Source organism: Astatotilapia calliptera, chromosome 19 (genome assembly GCF_900246225.1).
Source record: "Astatotilapia calliptera chromosome 19, fAstCal1.2, whole genome shotgun sequence".
Taxonomy (NCBI): domain Eukaryota; kingdom Metazoa; phylum Chordata; class Actinopteri; order Cichliformes; family Cichlidae; genus Astatotilapia; species Astatotilapia calliptera.
Window position 1 is genome coordinate 13,726,882 of NC_039320.1, and position 16,018 is coordinate 13,742,899.

A 16,018-nucleotide genomic window follows, 5' to 3' on the forward strand; every position below is an offset into this window, starting at 1 on the left:
TGAAAACCCTGAATCATCCCCTCGATGGTAAACAGCCGGGGCTGAGGTAATCAGAAGGAAGCGAGGAGTGTCCAAAAGGCCCGAGTGTGTCAGAGACCAGGAGAGGAGAGACTGTTTACCCCCCTCTTCTGGAATCTGTCAGCCTCGCCTCAGCCTTTGTTGTTCACCTTCATTTTCTGAACAGCAGACTTTTGGCTTAAAATTTTACCCCCAGAAAAGACACACAGTTAGCCCAGTGAAAAAACTGTAGTGATTATGGGGTACTTTGTGTTTTGTGTGTAAGTCCAAATTCAGAGTGACATATGGGGAGTTTTCTCCCCCCCCCCAAAAAAAAAAACAACAACTCTTCAGCATATTTGGAAGGAAATGGGGAGAGGGGAGGCGGGGTGGATTTCAGAGGCTATGCAGCATTTGCGAAGCAGCGTAGGGTTGTTGATGCGAGCCATGTTGAGGATGATGGAGCTGAGAGGCTTAACTAATTTTGGAAAGAGAGAGCAGGAGGAGGAGGAGAGCGGAGGGGGGGGGGGATTTGGGGCCTTTTGTTACAGCCTGTTTGATCTGGGAATTTGGGAAAAAAATGGCCCAGAGATGTCGTGAAAATGAGAGAATTACAGTTCGGGTCCCTCACTCTTCTTCTTCTCCTTCTCTTTTTTTTCTTTTTTTTTTTAATCGAACTCGAGGAGCAGGGGAATTCTGATGCACTCCCGTGTCAAAGCAGCAGATACCCCCCTTCCCACCACCTTTTTTTTGGTTACAGATAATAACTGGATCTAGTTAAATCCTGATTGTTAATTGCTAATTACTCCTCGTGCATGAGGAGCCAGGAGAGCGTGGCTAAGCTGATCAAATGAGTCTTCGCTCTGGAGCTTGTAGGTTTTCCCGTTTTGTCTCGTCCCCGTGTTGTTGGGGCGTTTGGAAGGGCTTGTTTTCGATGGCTTTTGACAAGATAAATACTGATTTTTTTTTCTTCCCAAGAAGGGTGGGAAGCACAGAGTGGGAGGTGTGCTGGAGAGAGGAGGGGGGCCTTATTTCCCCTTGGGTGTGATCACAAGCATTTGATTTAAAGCTTTCATGGGTTAACCAAAGCACATCCCGCAGGTGTTTTTTCTCTGGAAGGCAGCTCTCGTTACCCAGCGAGCTGTTTGGCTTCGGTTCAACGTGCATGATTGTCGTAAAAGATGAAACTCAATTTGCTTAAAAATACTCAAACTGGCACCCAGAGAGAGGATTTTTGTGGCTTAATGGAGTTTTTAAAGGTAGCATTTGGCAGCAGCCTCTTATTTAAAAGCCTCAATCACTTCATTATCAGATTCCGAAAAAAGAAAGGTAAAGAAAGATGATTGAACCTCTTTGATGCCATCTAGGGTTAGGCTTCACTGCTGATGTTCTTGTGGACATCATCTGGCGGGTTATTTACACTCTTTATTTAGTCCTCTTGCTCTGCAGCTTTTCTCTTGCCCCTCACCCCCCAGATTCCTCCATCTCCCTCCTATCTTAAACCTCCCTTCCTCCAGCAGCTACCTGAGGAGCTGTCAGTCTGGATTGCCGCGCTGTCTGTTCATCCTGTCAGGCTGAGGGACGCGTCCTGATCAGCCGTGGACACTGATAGACCTGTCAGGTGAGATGACAGCCACGAGTGAAGACGCGTACAGACAGGTACATGTAATGTGACAACGCTCCTTCATCCCTCCTCCACCGCCACAACTACAGCCGCCACCCGCTCCCACTTCCCTTCACTTCCCCTCCCTCGGAAAAATAAATATCCATAAGTTGGAAGAGTGCACACGGGATGAGCATGTTTCTTGACGAGTTGGGGGAAAGTTTTCTTTTGAGCCTGAGCTGATGTGATGCAGCCACGTGATGAAGTTTGGTGTCATGTCAGCTGCAGTTTCTGCTTATGATTTGCATAAAATGTAAAAGATTTTTCTTCATCTTCTTAACATCTATTAATAAAGATAAATGATACCCCTGAACATAATGCACTTCTATAGCACTGAGACCTCAGAAATGCCACATTCGCTGTTTGGTTTAAACTTCACATGAGAGCCATTTGTTTGCAGCCTGTGTTTGACATCATTTTTAGCTCCAGTTACAAAGTCATATGGTTGACACATCGACAGTATTCAACCAGAGCTTTAAATTTTTAAAAAAGTGGAGATTTACAGCTCTCAAAACTACTGCAGGTTTCACCTATATAGCTCAAAAGACTGACATAGCTATGGTTATGGACATTTTGAAGCCTGGGTTATCAGATAGCCTGACCTTCCCATATTTGGAGACCTGTCAGCATCCATTTGGCAACCTTAGGTGGCTCCTCAAGGGTTGTTGAAGGTTGCTGACAGTTTGCTAAAGCCCCCTTAAAAAAGCCTAGAGACTGGTAAGAAGCTCCTGCTAGCCACCAGTTGCTAGGGAAAAGCCTGTATTGATCCATTGGTTGGTGAGTGGTTGCTCTTGGATAATCCTGCCTTCTGAAACACAATATGTCTAACACGTAATTCAGTATGACTCAAAATGAGTGACTGAACCTACAGAAAGCTATTTCCCCATAAAATGTGATAGAACAAGGACTCTTTCTGCAACCATGGTTATCGCCTTCTGGTGGTTATTAAAATGAGGCGCTTTAAAATTCAAAATTTTAGAGTCAGCCTTAAGTGGCTATTAGAGGAACTGCAGTTTGGTTTTTTTTTGGTAGATCTCCTTTGGCTTTTTTGTTTTTCACTTGGTTTCATCACATAAATTAGTTCTTACTGAAGAATTTATCACATAAAGGTCACTCCCACTAACTCCTGGGTATTACCACAGATTTCCTTAGAAGTAAAGCTAAATATTTCAGTGGTGGAGAAACATTGGGAAATTAATAGATGGATCAGACAGGGTGATCAGTTGGGATTGGTCATAACTTTGTTAGCTGTTTCGACACACTTGCTCGGCCATCTGGTGCACAGTTGCTAGCTGAAAATTCTTAAATACCCTGTACACTGTGCTGTATGTTAACAGGATTTCTGGAATATGTTCCTCATGAGTGGCCAACCAAAGCTGTAATACTTTGTTGAAGATAGGGTTCAGATGCTTGTAAATACCAACATTTTATGCTTCCAGCTTGTTAAATGTACGACTTTTCTGCTTTTTTTAAATGTTGGTGTCTTTTTGAGCTCTTACAAGCTTACCTTGTAAGATGGTACAAAGACCCATAGGAACAATTCGTGCTTTCACTAAGAGCTGTAATATCACAAATGTCAACCATATTAAGAAAACAAGTTCCAGGCAAGAGACTTCTTTGAAAAACATCAAACAAGCAAGTCCACAGAGGACTCATTTTGAATGACCTGAGCTTCAACTGTTTCCTGACGGGGAAACATTTGACCATAGAAGAATAGTACATCCTTTCAGCACATAAAATCTGTTATCACCAGTTTAACCGTATGTAGATATCTACACAACTTTATCAAAAAAAATTGTGTTTGGGCTGGGCAGTAGGCGTGACTGTTCAATACCTCAGCTTCACCCTACCGTCATAAGCCCAAAATATCCACTGAATGTTTTTTGTTAGTGTTTTTTTAAGCTGTATTTGGTGGAATAGTTTGAAGTTGTGCTACAACCAACACCAGATCCAGATATTATCAGCCCTTTAAATGGCCATTATCAACTGTTATCAGTCACATGCACAAAGCCAGAAGGCCCATTCTTCTACCTTCTTTAAGGCTTAGTAGCCTGTTACGATCATTGTGATAGATGTAGGTCACATGTAAAGGTTGTGTAAAATCTGCATTAAGCTACTGTATTTGACATATCTTTTGCCAAATACACTCTTTATTTTAACCTAAACCATGATCTTTTTGTAACTCTTTTATAACTAGTAATTGCATTTGGTGCCTAGAACTAAAGCAAAACACAGTAACACCAAAAAAAGTCAGGTCCAAGGAAAAAACTCAAATTTGTGAGACACAGTTGGATTGGGTGGATTAAGCCTCTACCACCCCTTCAGCTTCTAAATGGGCATTTTTGTTGCTATTTGAACATTCCCACTTCCAAAAAGACCTGTAGAAAAAAATGGTTTATCAAGTTAATGTTACTTAAATGGCTTCCATAAGAGAAAATCGCTTTACCGGGCAATAAAAAAACATTTTTATTGACACATGAAATAGACACATTTTAGGAAGTAAATGCCTAAAATACAACAAATACACTTTTCCTAGTGTTTTGGATCTGCAAACTTATTATATTACTTAGCCAAAACTGGAGCCAACAAGAAGTTGTTGTGAGTCTCCATCGTGTATGTTCTCCACAGGATTGATAATGATGTAGCTGCACATGCCCAGTAGGCCTAAAATGGTATGTGAAACGTTTAGGTACTTCATGGAGAGAATAAATGCATCAGCTTCTTGTGAGCTAAACATCACTGATTTTATATGCGTCCTTACATAAATCTTAACAAATTACACATTTATTAAGTTTTAATGTTGCAACCCAACTTAGTAAATGTCTGGTCTGACACAACCCAGGAGCTTTAAAAGGATTTACACACAATCCAGTGCTGAGAAAGGTAGCTTTCAATTGTGAGTCACTTGGTTTTAGACTTGTTAGCACCAGTTTTGAGCACTTTACATTTTCTAACATGACTGTTGAGTAAAGTTTAGTGAAATTACCAAAACCTAACTAATGCACTGGGGCCAGGTTGTATATTTGCAGGACAGGGATTTTCGGGGTGGGGTTGGAGGGGCCTAACAGAAAATCTTTGCTCAAGGAGTGCATAACAGATGAATCCAGCCATGGCAGAAAAAAAGGAGGTGGCGGGGGAATCATAAGTGAAGAACAAGGTGCCAAGAAAATCATATTCTGAAGTATTATGGGTAAAAGAATAAGAAATAGTGCCGTTACAGCAAATGTGATCAGAGCAAAACATGAGGGAAGGAAGATGTGGGGGTGGCAGTAGTGGTCGTGGGAGGAAGGGGGCGGGGGGGGGGGGGGGGGGGGGGGGGGGGATGCCAAGTGAGACAAAACCCCCTTGGCAGCCTAATTAAATTTTCCACTTTTCCACACTCACATTAAGCTTCCATCGAGCCGGAAGGAATGGACGCACCGGAGGAGTCGACCCCAGGAAGATCACCCGCCACCACCGCCTCCCCTCCCTCTTGCAGTTCCACATTTCCGTTTGACCAATCACAAACAAGGTGTGTAAGTACCAACTGAGGATATTATTCGTTTCATTAAGAACACATTAAAACCTAAAGAGCTCCTTTTTCTTTCCCCAGTGGGTTTTTCTTGACTGACATGTGTCTCCATGTATCACGATCAGTCCACGTTTCATCCATCCTTACCATCCGTCCTTGATTTGGGAACCAAATCAACGTGATATCGAGGTATAAATAGACCTCCACCTCAGGCATATTTTGCCTGTCCTTTTAAACTGTTTTTGTGTGACAATTTACAACTTTAAATGACACGCAAAGTAGCTTCAGTTAGGGAAAGGGTCAAGTCAGGATTAGGATGTTGTTCATGGAGGTCTGAAATAGCAAGTTTGATGAAACGCAGAATGTTTTTTACTTATGCCATTTCTTGATACCTGATAATATGGCAGGAAATTTAAAGGGTCTTTCCAGGAATTTTGTTCAAATGAAGTAGCACAGAGATGTTTGAAAAGGCAGATGTGATTTAATCAGAAACAGTTCTTGAGATCTTCTTTGGATGTTGGCTCCCTGTAAGAAAGATCCTATATTGCTTCAATAATGTTGTGGTTTGGGGGCTGGGGAGGCCAATCCATGACTGTTGGTGTTGAATTGTGCATTTTTCAGGGCATGGCTGGATTTTTTTCCTATTTCTTAAACACATGATTTTCAGAGAGTGTTCAGTTAGGTTTTTAGTCCTGCTACTTCTTCTTTTGTCCTCCACTTGTCCAGTTTCCTCAAAATTTTTAATAGCACAATGCACACTATGCTGATATAAACCAAGTTTCCAGCTAATAGCTATTTGGAAATCACCTTGTTGGTGCAACAATACTATTTTGTGTCTGTCAAAGTATGTTATCATTGACATTTTACATTTTAAAATAAAGAAACATTAACAAATTGTCTTTTTATGACAGTCTGCTAGGAATAAAGTGCCTAAAAATGTAATTTTAATTGGCTCATTGTTTGGTTATGTGTAATCACAACCCTGATTGGGTTATGCACCTGTTTTATACCCGAATGATGTGTTGTTCAGTGTTAAGTGACTTAAAACAGAAGCAAAAATCATTCCTTTAAAAATGGTCAGGTAAAAGCAGCTGGTGTCCAAAAAATAATTTGAAAGACTTTCAGAAAGCCTAGAGAACCTCTGCTTAAGACCCCTTTAAAACAAATGCAGAAACTCTAGTTCCTTGGAAGCTAAGTATAAAGAAAATTCCTTTTGTTCTGTATGAAAACAAAATGGTTAAAACTGTGTTCAAGGTTGTTGCTTTGCCATCAGTGTGTTCAGCTCAAAACTGTAATTAAAACATCAAATTTACTCTATGACACGTAGTAAGATATCAAAGAAGCAGCAGCGGGAGAGATCTAAAAGCGGATCACTGATGCTGTATATCTCTTCATCTTATTCCACAAAAGATTTTCCTCTGAGGACCTGGATTCACGGAGCCACAACAATGAGGATTATTCTGCAGTGAAGATACGCCTCAGAGTGCTGTAATAGCGAGCGAGTTACTGGTACACACAGCGATGAAAACAAAGCAGTCTTTATGTTTACACAGAGAAATGCAAAATTGCCTCTAAAGACACGCCAGCAATGATCTTCCCTTAAGCTGTGACAAGACATGCAGTTCTGCTCAACTGAAATCCCCCGTTTTTTTGTTCCAGAGAGGTGAATCTGCTGCTTTTACAGTAACTGATTCAACCTCATTTTTACCGCCTCCTGGGAAAATTGTTCTAGTGGACAGGAAGTGATGTGTTAGTGTTTCCAGACTTCCAGAAGAAACAGAGAGTTAGCTAAAACAGATCAAAAGCCCTGAAACTCAAACATCAGCAAGTGAAAATCCAAAGGTAAAATGATGTCACCGTCCCGCCCACACTTGTTGTTTAACAGGAGATTTCTGGGAAGTCTAGTGAAGACAATAATGCAGCATTTTAAACTTAAAGACTGAGACATTTATGTTCAACGGGAGCAGAAGGTAGTGTGATGCTCAGTCAACTGAGGTCAAGCAGCAGCAAAAGTACAATTCAACCAAAACCCATTAACATTCCAGGCTGCGCGGACCTCAGACTAGCATCCTCATAAATTACACTGATAACCTTGTTGACGGAGGGAGATAAACTCGCCCATTGTGAGAAGCGCCCACAAATGCCATTTCATTGGACTGTTTTGGGCTCAGGACGAGGAAAACAACTCGCAGGAGGAACAAAACAACACGTAAAACTTGTTTTTCTCAGGCGCCCAGCATTTTTCCTTTCCTCTCTTTCTAGAACTGGGCGAGATGAGGTGGGGAGGTGAGGGGCGGACTGTTGTTTTCTTCCACTGAGAATAAGCAGTCCAGTAAAAGTGGAAGGAATGGCGGGGTCGTGTTTATTTGCGAAATCGCAGGTGGCTGTGTTGACCTGCTCTGAAGTCCCCCGACCACTCGTGTTCTTTTCTCCTCTCGGACGCCGTTATTTGTTCACTTCTTCCACCACATGCTCCAACATTTCCCCTTCTCTCTCTGTCTCTCACTCTGTTTGTGCCTGGGCAGCGTTCCATTCTTCTTTGTGTCGAAGTGCAGCGTGCCTGTGACGCACTTCCTTCCATTGTATCAGGAACTGATACCTTAATGCTCGTGAAGCAAGTGTGCGTTCGGGCATGTATCTGTGAAGGCACGGGTGATTACGGGTGTCTTGTCGTGGCTCTTTGCCTGCGGTCACTCCATTAAATGGGGCTGTTGGGTAAATTACAGAATAAAGCCTCTTGCTGGTCTGCAATTTCCTGCAACAAAATGTATGTTAGATTTCCCACAGTGACATGAAAACAAGTGGTGGCTGAAGTCGGGTTAGATGATGTCATTTGGTTTGTTTCTCTACCACAGCAGCAAACAAGCATGAAGGCTCTCGCTCTTTTTTCAGTCAGAGTTGAAGCACATGACTGTTATGGAAAAGGTTTGCTGTTTGGTTTGTTCTCTGGAAGTTATGACAGAAATGGCAAATGCTGAAATGCATTTGTTTACTGTAAAGAGAGACAGTCATACTATAATGCATACACTTCTCATGTCCATCCTCTCATCTAAATCTCGGCAGAAGATCAGATAAACTATAATTTATCTGTTTCAGACACATAAATCCTCACACATAATATATAAATATCATAAATAACATAAATATCTCAAAACTTCAGCTCCCATGAGGTAGTGGCCCAAGGATTTGTGCTTTAATTTTCAGAATAACCCTTTAAGATATCATAATGAGTATTTTCTCAGAACTTTTCACAATCTTGTTTATAACAAGTGCTGTTTCCGCTTAAACAGATTCCTTGTTATATTTTGATATGTCGCATTTCAATCCAGTAAGTGGGGCTGTTCTCTTCGTTTGAGTTGACAAACAGTCATGGAAAAGGATTTGTTTGCCTTCTGGAAGTTATGACAGAAATTCAAATGGTTCACATGCATTTGTTTACTGTAAAGAGAGAGAGTCAGCTCCACATCCAGCAGCGGTGATGTGTAGGCAGGTTTCAGGTTGCAGCACTGTAACCACACTTCAGCCCTGCAGGAAGCGCTTCTCCCACCTGGCACCTTTTCTTTTAACTACTGATATTTATAGAAGAAGAGCCTCTTAACATAATCAATACTCTTCGAGACTGCACATTTCACATCAAGCTTAACAATTACCATAAAAAAAGAATTCAGACGTTCCCTCTGTCTTCATCTGTATAAGCCATCACTTAGAGGGAACCAATTACTTCTCATTTTCAGGTGCATATTTTATTCTTGGGCTTCACTACATTTGCTTTACATGACTCATATATATATATGTGTGTGTGTGTGTGTGTGTGTGTGTGTGTGTGTGTGTGTGTGTGTGTGTGTGTGTGTGTGTGTGTGTGTGTGTGTGTGTGTGTGTGTGTGTGTGTGTGTGTACATATATGATGAGAGCAAAAAACGGGTAGATGAACAAATATAAACACAGTTTCAGCTGATTGGGCAGGGATAGCTCAGTAGGTAGAGTGGTTGCCCCATGATCGGAAGGTCGGGGGTTCGATTCCCCTTAACAGCTACCCTGAGGTACCCCTGAGCAAGGTACCGTCCCTACACACTGCTCCCCGGGCGCCCAATGGCTGCCCACTGCTTCACTGAGTGAATGGGTTAAATGCAGAGAGCAATTTCCCCACGGGGCTCAATAAAGTACAATAATGTACACACTTTCTTTCTTTCTTTCTTTCTTCTTTCTTTATAAAAGCTGAGGAGGGGTAGCAGTTAATATCGCCAAATTAGTAGAATTAGCATGGAAGTAGAATTAACATGGGATTTATTTTTGCATCTCTTTGCTTACTATTGTAATATTGTAATATCCAGGGTGCACACCACATCTCGCTCTATGGTAGTTGGGATAGGCACTAACCACGCCCCCCATCGACCCTGTCAAGGATCAGCGAAAAAGAATGGACAGATGATTGGTCACTGTAATAATAGATACTCACCACTTTATTAGGTACACCTTGGTAGTAGAGGGTTGATTCAACAAGGTGGTGGAAACATTCCTCTGAGATTTTGATTCAAATTGACATTATAGCATCACACAGTCAATGCATCAACATCACATTACTTCCAAGATGTGAATATCCTGTTCCACGTCATCCCAAACACGCTTTACTGGATTTAGATCTCGTCACTTTTACATTTTAAACCATTAATACTCAGACTTTGAAACTTAAACCAAGCTCAGTTGGCACTACGGGCTCCAAACTTTGCCGAGGAAATGTTTTCATGTTCCAAATTCTGGTGCTACCGTCTGAATGTTGCAGTAGAAATAGACAACAGGAAACATTTTTCCAATTTGTTGTTGTCCAGTTTTGATAAGCCTGTGTAAATTGTAGCTGAGAGGTGTGGTCTTCTGCTGCAGTAGCCAATCTGCTGCAAGGTTCAAAGTGTTGTACATTCAAAGATGCTCTTCTGCATACCTTGGTTGTAACAAATGGTTATTCTAGTTACTGTTACCTTATAGCTAGTAATCTAGCTAGCTATATTCCCTGGGAACAGGGAAACATAGCTAGCTAGCCCAATTCTGTCCACGGGAGAAAAAAAATCCAATAGCAAACAAATGTAAAGCTAACTAATTAACAATGATATCTTTCTTGATTTGTCAAGAAAAAAACATGGCTTCTTTTGCTGTTTCTCCTTATTTTTCTTAGCTATGATGTAGTGCTGTCAGGGTTTATCTGGTTAAAATGATGTTAACGCCATAACTGCGTTAATGCAGAAAATCTCCGTTAGCAAGATTGGTGATCACGGCGCTAATGCATTGACGCCGTGCAGCCCTCACACGGGGCAATCTACTACTATAATAATTAAAGTTACTCAGTAATTTAAGTAAATGACAGTCTTTTTAGTTCCCATTGCACCACAACTTTACCTCCTATAATCCTAATTATAATTTAAACCATACTTCACCTACTCTAATTTTAACCCTTATAGCAACCTAAGGTCCTAGTCTTCTTTTAAAGACAATTTCTTTATTACTTTTCCTTCTTTTTGTATTGCAGGTGTTTTGTGTTACATTTTTAATGCAGAGGTTGAAAATTAGCATATCGTGTACCAAACGTTTAGTTCCATGTGTAAATGAACTACTGTCGACCATATTTGCATGTAAGCCAAAAGTGATATCAATCTTCTCATTTAACACTTAACACTTAGCAAGAAAGCAAGGTTCTTTCCCAAAATGTGAAAGCTTTCATTCGAGATAAAATCAATGTGTTTTAAATACCAAGTGATAGTGAAAGGATTTTTAAACTAAATTTAGATTTTGCTACAGAAAACTGTTTCTGTTAATGGCTTTAGAGTTGATTTGGGAAGCTAAATTTAATAATAATATTTAAAAGGGTTCAAATTTATTGTGAACACAATCTCTCATATTTAACTCAATATATCAACTTCCTAAAACACTGGATGTCACTTTTCTCCTAGTTCATAATGAAGGGTTTGCTGCTTTATTTTGATATCAGAACTGATAAAACCACATCCTCAGATTCTGAGTAAAGCTCCAATCTTGTGTAAAATGAGTAGCTCTTTTTGAGATTCTCTGTGCAGTGTTTTGAGCCATGTCTGTCCAATGCAGTCCTTCAAAGTCAGTCTCAGGTGTTCCTGAATGATTGTCATAAGTGTTTAATTAATTGTTTTGCTAAATGGGATCTGGCATTAAGGCTGAAACTACACCAAAGCAGGCCAGTTGTTTGAGTGGATTAGAATTCAGTCCATATGGACGTAGTCAGGGTGAAGATGTTGTTGAGCAGCTGCTGAGCTTTTTGCATACCTGAATGATGTGACCGGCCTTATTGGAGAGTATGCGGCCAATGAATTCATCTTCTTCTCTCTGCAATCCCACACTCCGGAGGTCAAGAACGTTCAAATTATCCCTCTGCGCTGCTGTGTTTGACTGCTTTACATGAGTCACCACAGCAACCAGTAAATGAAATCACTGAAGGATGCTTGCTTCAATTCACAGGAGCTGTCTGCCCGTCTGGCATCCAGCCTTTTTAAAGCCGTGTTCCTGCACACTGGGCTTCCTGATGAAACCGCTGATTAGATTTCCATTCAAAACCTCCAACTTGCACAAAACACTGTGACAAAGGAAGCACATGTTTGCCACAGCATTGTCAGTGCATGCGCAAGGAGGGTATCAGCTCCCTGCTAGATTTTGCTCGGCTAACTCAAAAATGCAGTGAACTCGGTGTTGCTGTTGTTGCATAATCAAACAGCACGTGAAGTGTGTTAACAGACCACTAGCACAGTCCCACTGTCGGTCACTCTGATTGTTCTTTAACCCACTCTGTGTGCTCACAGTCAGCACTTTGTTACCTACGTGTGTCCTACTGGCTGCACCTGAGCTGTGAGATTAGCCACACTGATCATGTTGAGCTATTATCCAGGTTAAGGTATTACAACATGACAACATGACAGGCGACTGACGGCAAAGGAAAAGGAAAACAAAGTGATGCAAGGGCAAAAAAGAAAAAGTGAAGGAAATATGTAGTGAATTCTGAACAGTCTCCTCCTCTCTGGCACACTGAGCTGTTTTCCAGAGAATTATGTAGCAATGAAGTGACTCAGTGTGACTGTAAATGCACTTTTCAGGAGGTTTGTATGTCATTTAACCTTCAAGTCATCCAGTTGTATATTTTTACATGTCCTGTTATGAATTTATGAAGTGGAGAAATGTTTCTTACCATAAATTTGTCATTTTACAAACAGCAGGACGTTTGTGTATATGTATATCTATATATCTATTTCTATACATATCTATCCATCCATCCATCCGCCCGCCCGCCCACGTGTGTGTATATAGATATATATGCATATACACATACACACACATGTCCTGCTGTTTGTAAAATAACAAATTTATGGTAAGAAATATTTCTCCACTTCATAAATTTTATACACACACACACACACACACACTAATGCAGTTTATCTTTCAAGCTCAGGTCCTCCAGCAGAGAGAGGCCTGGGAGCTTGAGGGTCCTGTGCAGTATCGTTGCTCTTCCTAGGACTGTGCTGTTCCTAGTGAGTGGGGGTACCACAATCCAGGATGAGACAACAAACATCCACGAGTACATCAGAAAGATGGCGGCGTGCTCAGTGAATACCTCGGGCAGCAGAAACCCAAGAAAGGGAGCAAGAGAAGAAACCATCATGGAAGGACAAGCCCCTGCATGAGACCCTTGTTCTTGGGATATATATATATTTTTGTGACTAAAATATATTCATGTATGATGTATTACTATATATAAAGCCTATAGACCAAGCTTTCAGCAGTATTCAAGTCATTAAAATAATCTCTAGCTGTACTATAAAAATATACACAATAATGATATGCACATTATGATACTGTATGCATACTATTCCTATTTAAAAAAACTCAACAATAAATCAAATAAATAAAAAACAATATTTAAACTGTGGTACAGCCACTTATCATGCAATACATTTCTATGAGGGGGACTGCAAATGAGCCGGAAAATTATACCAAATGAAATGTTTTTTACACCCATTCTCTGTATTTATTTATAATCAGATGTTCTAACTTCTGGTTCTACGTGACCCCCAAAAAATGTTTCTTCTTCTTGGATATCTTGGAAATGTCCCTGGGTGTGGGAAATTGGAGAATCAAAGCATTCAGTATTTATCATGGTTGAAGAACAACTAGAAACTGACTCCAGGGTGTATCTTATTTAGGGTAATAAATTGTTTGTGGCACTGACACCAGGAACACTCAAACAGCAGTACAATGAAAATCACACAGCAAACTTGTTGCAAAGATTTCTATACAGAACAAAACTGCAAAATGTTTTACAACGTAAAAAACACCACTTTATTTTAGAGCTGAAAGTACAGCATTGTAATTTAACGATTATTTTACAGCACACTTAAAGAAAAAAAAGTACTCTACTGGATCATTGACAGCAATGACCAAAATTAAATGGACGTCTTGTCATGGATTTGTTATTATTCCTACGATCATGCTTGCGAAACACTTCCAGTAATCTTGGGGATTCTGATGTTATGATGACTGCAATATAATCCATAACGTGCCCTATATCTAACATCTTGTTGCGCAAAATAATGTGGTTGGGAAAAAGGAGTCAAAAGTAGCTTTAAAGTACTCATAATGTGCTACACAACAGAAAAAGTGAAAATCAAAAAAACAACCCAACATCAAAGGACTGTGATCCTGCAAACGGAAAACGCTGTGTGACTGATGTCTATGATGCATGATTAGATGATCATTTCCTACTATAGGCCATGTTAGGTGGTTTCATGAAATGGGTTTTGTTGTTAAGTTATAATAACTATCTACGTTAGCGCTTATTAATATATTCTGTATGTATCCCCCCCCCCCCCCCCCCGAACCTGAATTGACTGCCCTTTGTTTACAATCTCCTCATTCGGATTTATGCGGCGGTACCTGAAGGCAGCATTAGGCATCAACTCTCCTGCGTCACGAGCACCTGAAGCGCGTCTGCCGCGGCCAGGTAAGCCTCTTGCGCACGGACGTTCAGTGGACATTCAGCGGACGTCAGGCTGAATGAGATGTTCTGTATAACAAATTCCTTCTGATGTGTGATGGATAGATAAGATGATCTCAGTGCGCACATTGAACATACACCCTCTTGTGTCACCTGACCCCTGACCTTGAGCTCCTTGAAGCTGCAGTTTTTCGGAAGTCGGAGAGTTTGCGATTTAACTCCAAGAAACTGAAGACAAACTGGAGCAGCAGCGTCTGGCTGACTGACTGTTGCGTGTCCCATGATCCTCAAAGATCAAACTTGGACCCATATAAAGGTTGTCACAGTGCCACATCGTGCTTCTCCCAAATTGACGCCCATGGGTGCGTCTCAAATGATATTACGGCATTAATTATGGGATGGCAGATTAGATTACCCACCCTTTAGCTATTTAGCAGAAAACGCGTCGCTTAGCAACACCGCTGCGTTCAAAAGATTAACCATTAATTAGTATCATTCAGATACAGAATTACTCAACATCTTCGGGAAACTAAAACGCACGACAGGCAGGGCGTCACAGATCAGTGCGCAGGTCAAAAGGTAACGGGGCGAAAATGAATGACACCCAGTAACTCTGGAAAGGGTGACATATAGGAGAGCTGCAGTACCTGTATGTGTAACTGACGTCTTCACGTTATGAGCAAGCGAACAAAGTGAGGCAACGGGCGGCTGACTGGTCACCCCAGAAACCCCCCGCAGATTATTTTTCCCTCAGCGCAACTTCCCCCGGTTCAAACTTTCTGATGGGAGCGAGGCTTTCTGGCAAAGACGCGCGCGGCACCAGCAGTTATGGTGATGCAGATTAAAATAGGAACCGTGGCAGATGGGATTAGACTTAATGCGCCATTTTATATCGTGTAACGTGTCACATTCTGGGCGCTGCGCCCTTGTTTATGAGGTGCGTCCGAATTACAATTAGCCCACATTTCACCGAGATTCCTTTGAAGCCGCCGTGCTGCACTAACCGGCGGGCCACATTAATCTGACCGTCCGTGTTGTGTGCCACCTCTCTCCAAATTAGGCACAATGCGGCGGCGCCAAAGCGCACAAAGGTTTAATTGTGCAGAAACGCCGCGTGTCCAATCGCCGAGTGTGTATATGAGCAGCAAATGAAAGCTGGTGGACATGAAATAGTTACACCCACCATGACACCCCCCTCCTCTCTGTCTTTATTTGATTTATCGAATTTTCAGGCTGTGCACAGCTACAGATATGGATTTCATTTTGAAGCTGAGAAACTTTTAATAAATGCTTTTACTGCGCAGCACTCGCTCCCGGTGTGTGCGGGTGCACGCGTATCCGTGCAGAGTCGCTTTAGTTCTAAGTTTCTAAGCTTTAATGTGTTGGTTTTTCATCACTGCCGGGTGGCCGAACCTGGACCGGCGAGCTGTGAGCTCCGAGTCCGGACCACAGCGCGCGAGGGGAGGGAATCCCTCCAGTGTCTGACGCTTCCTTTACCAAGGAAACCCACACGCGCTCGCTGACGCAACTGCCCATTTTAGGAAACATGCGTCAATGGACCCAAGCAAGTCAGACAAATAGTGAACTCCGCGGCAGCACTGACGTCCGTAACAAAAAATAAACCCCTCCACACATGTTCTGGACCACTTTTATCGAATCCCAGCTTTTCGGTTTTCTCCCTGCTGTCCGCAGAGCGCAGGATGGTGCTAACGGATCTTTTCTTTTTCACTGCCTTTTGCAGAGACAACCCCTCCCTGCTGAAGTCGCAACGCCCCATGCGTGACGTAGGCTCTTTCGTTGGTGTTGAAAAGCCGTTGCAGTTCTTCATAGTGCCATTGAAGTGAGT

General features: G+C 41.7%; 1 long non-coding RNA gene across 1 annotated transcript; it reads left to right on the forward strand.

Moving 5' to 3' along the window:
- Positions 1-565: 565 nt before the first annotated feature.
- Positions 566-5,984, forward strand: LOC113012590 (uncharacterized). The gene is made up of 3 exons (XR_003270722.1): positions 566-1,618; positions 5,051-5,171; positions 5,253-5,984. It is a non-coding gene; the product is annotated as an uncharacterized LOC113012590 (long non-coding RNA).
- The last annotated feature ends 10,034 nt before the right edge of the window (positions 5,985-16,018 follow it).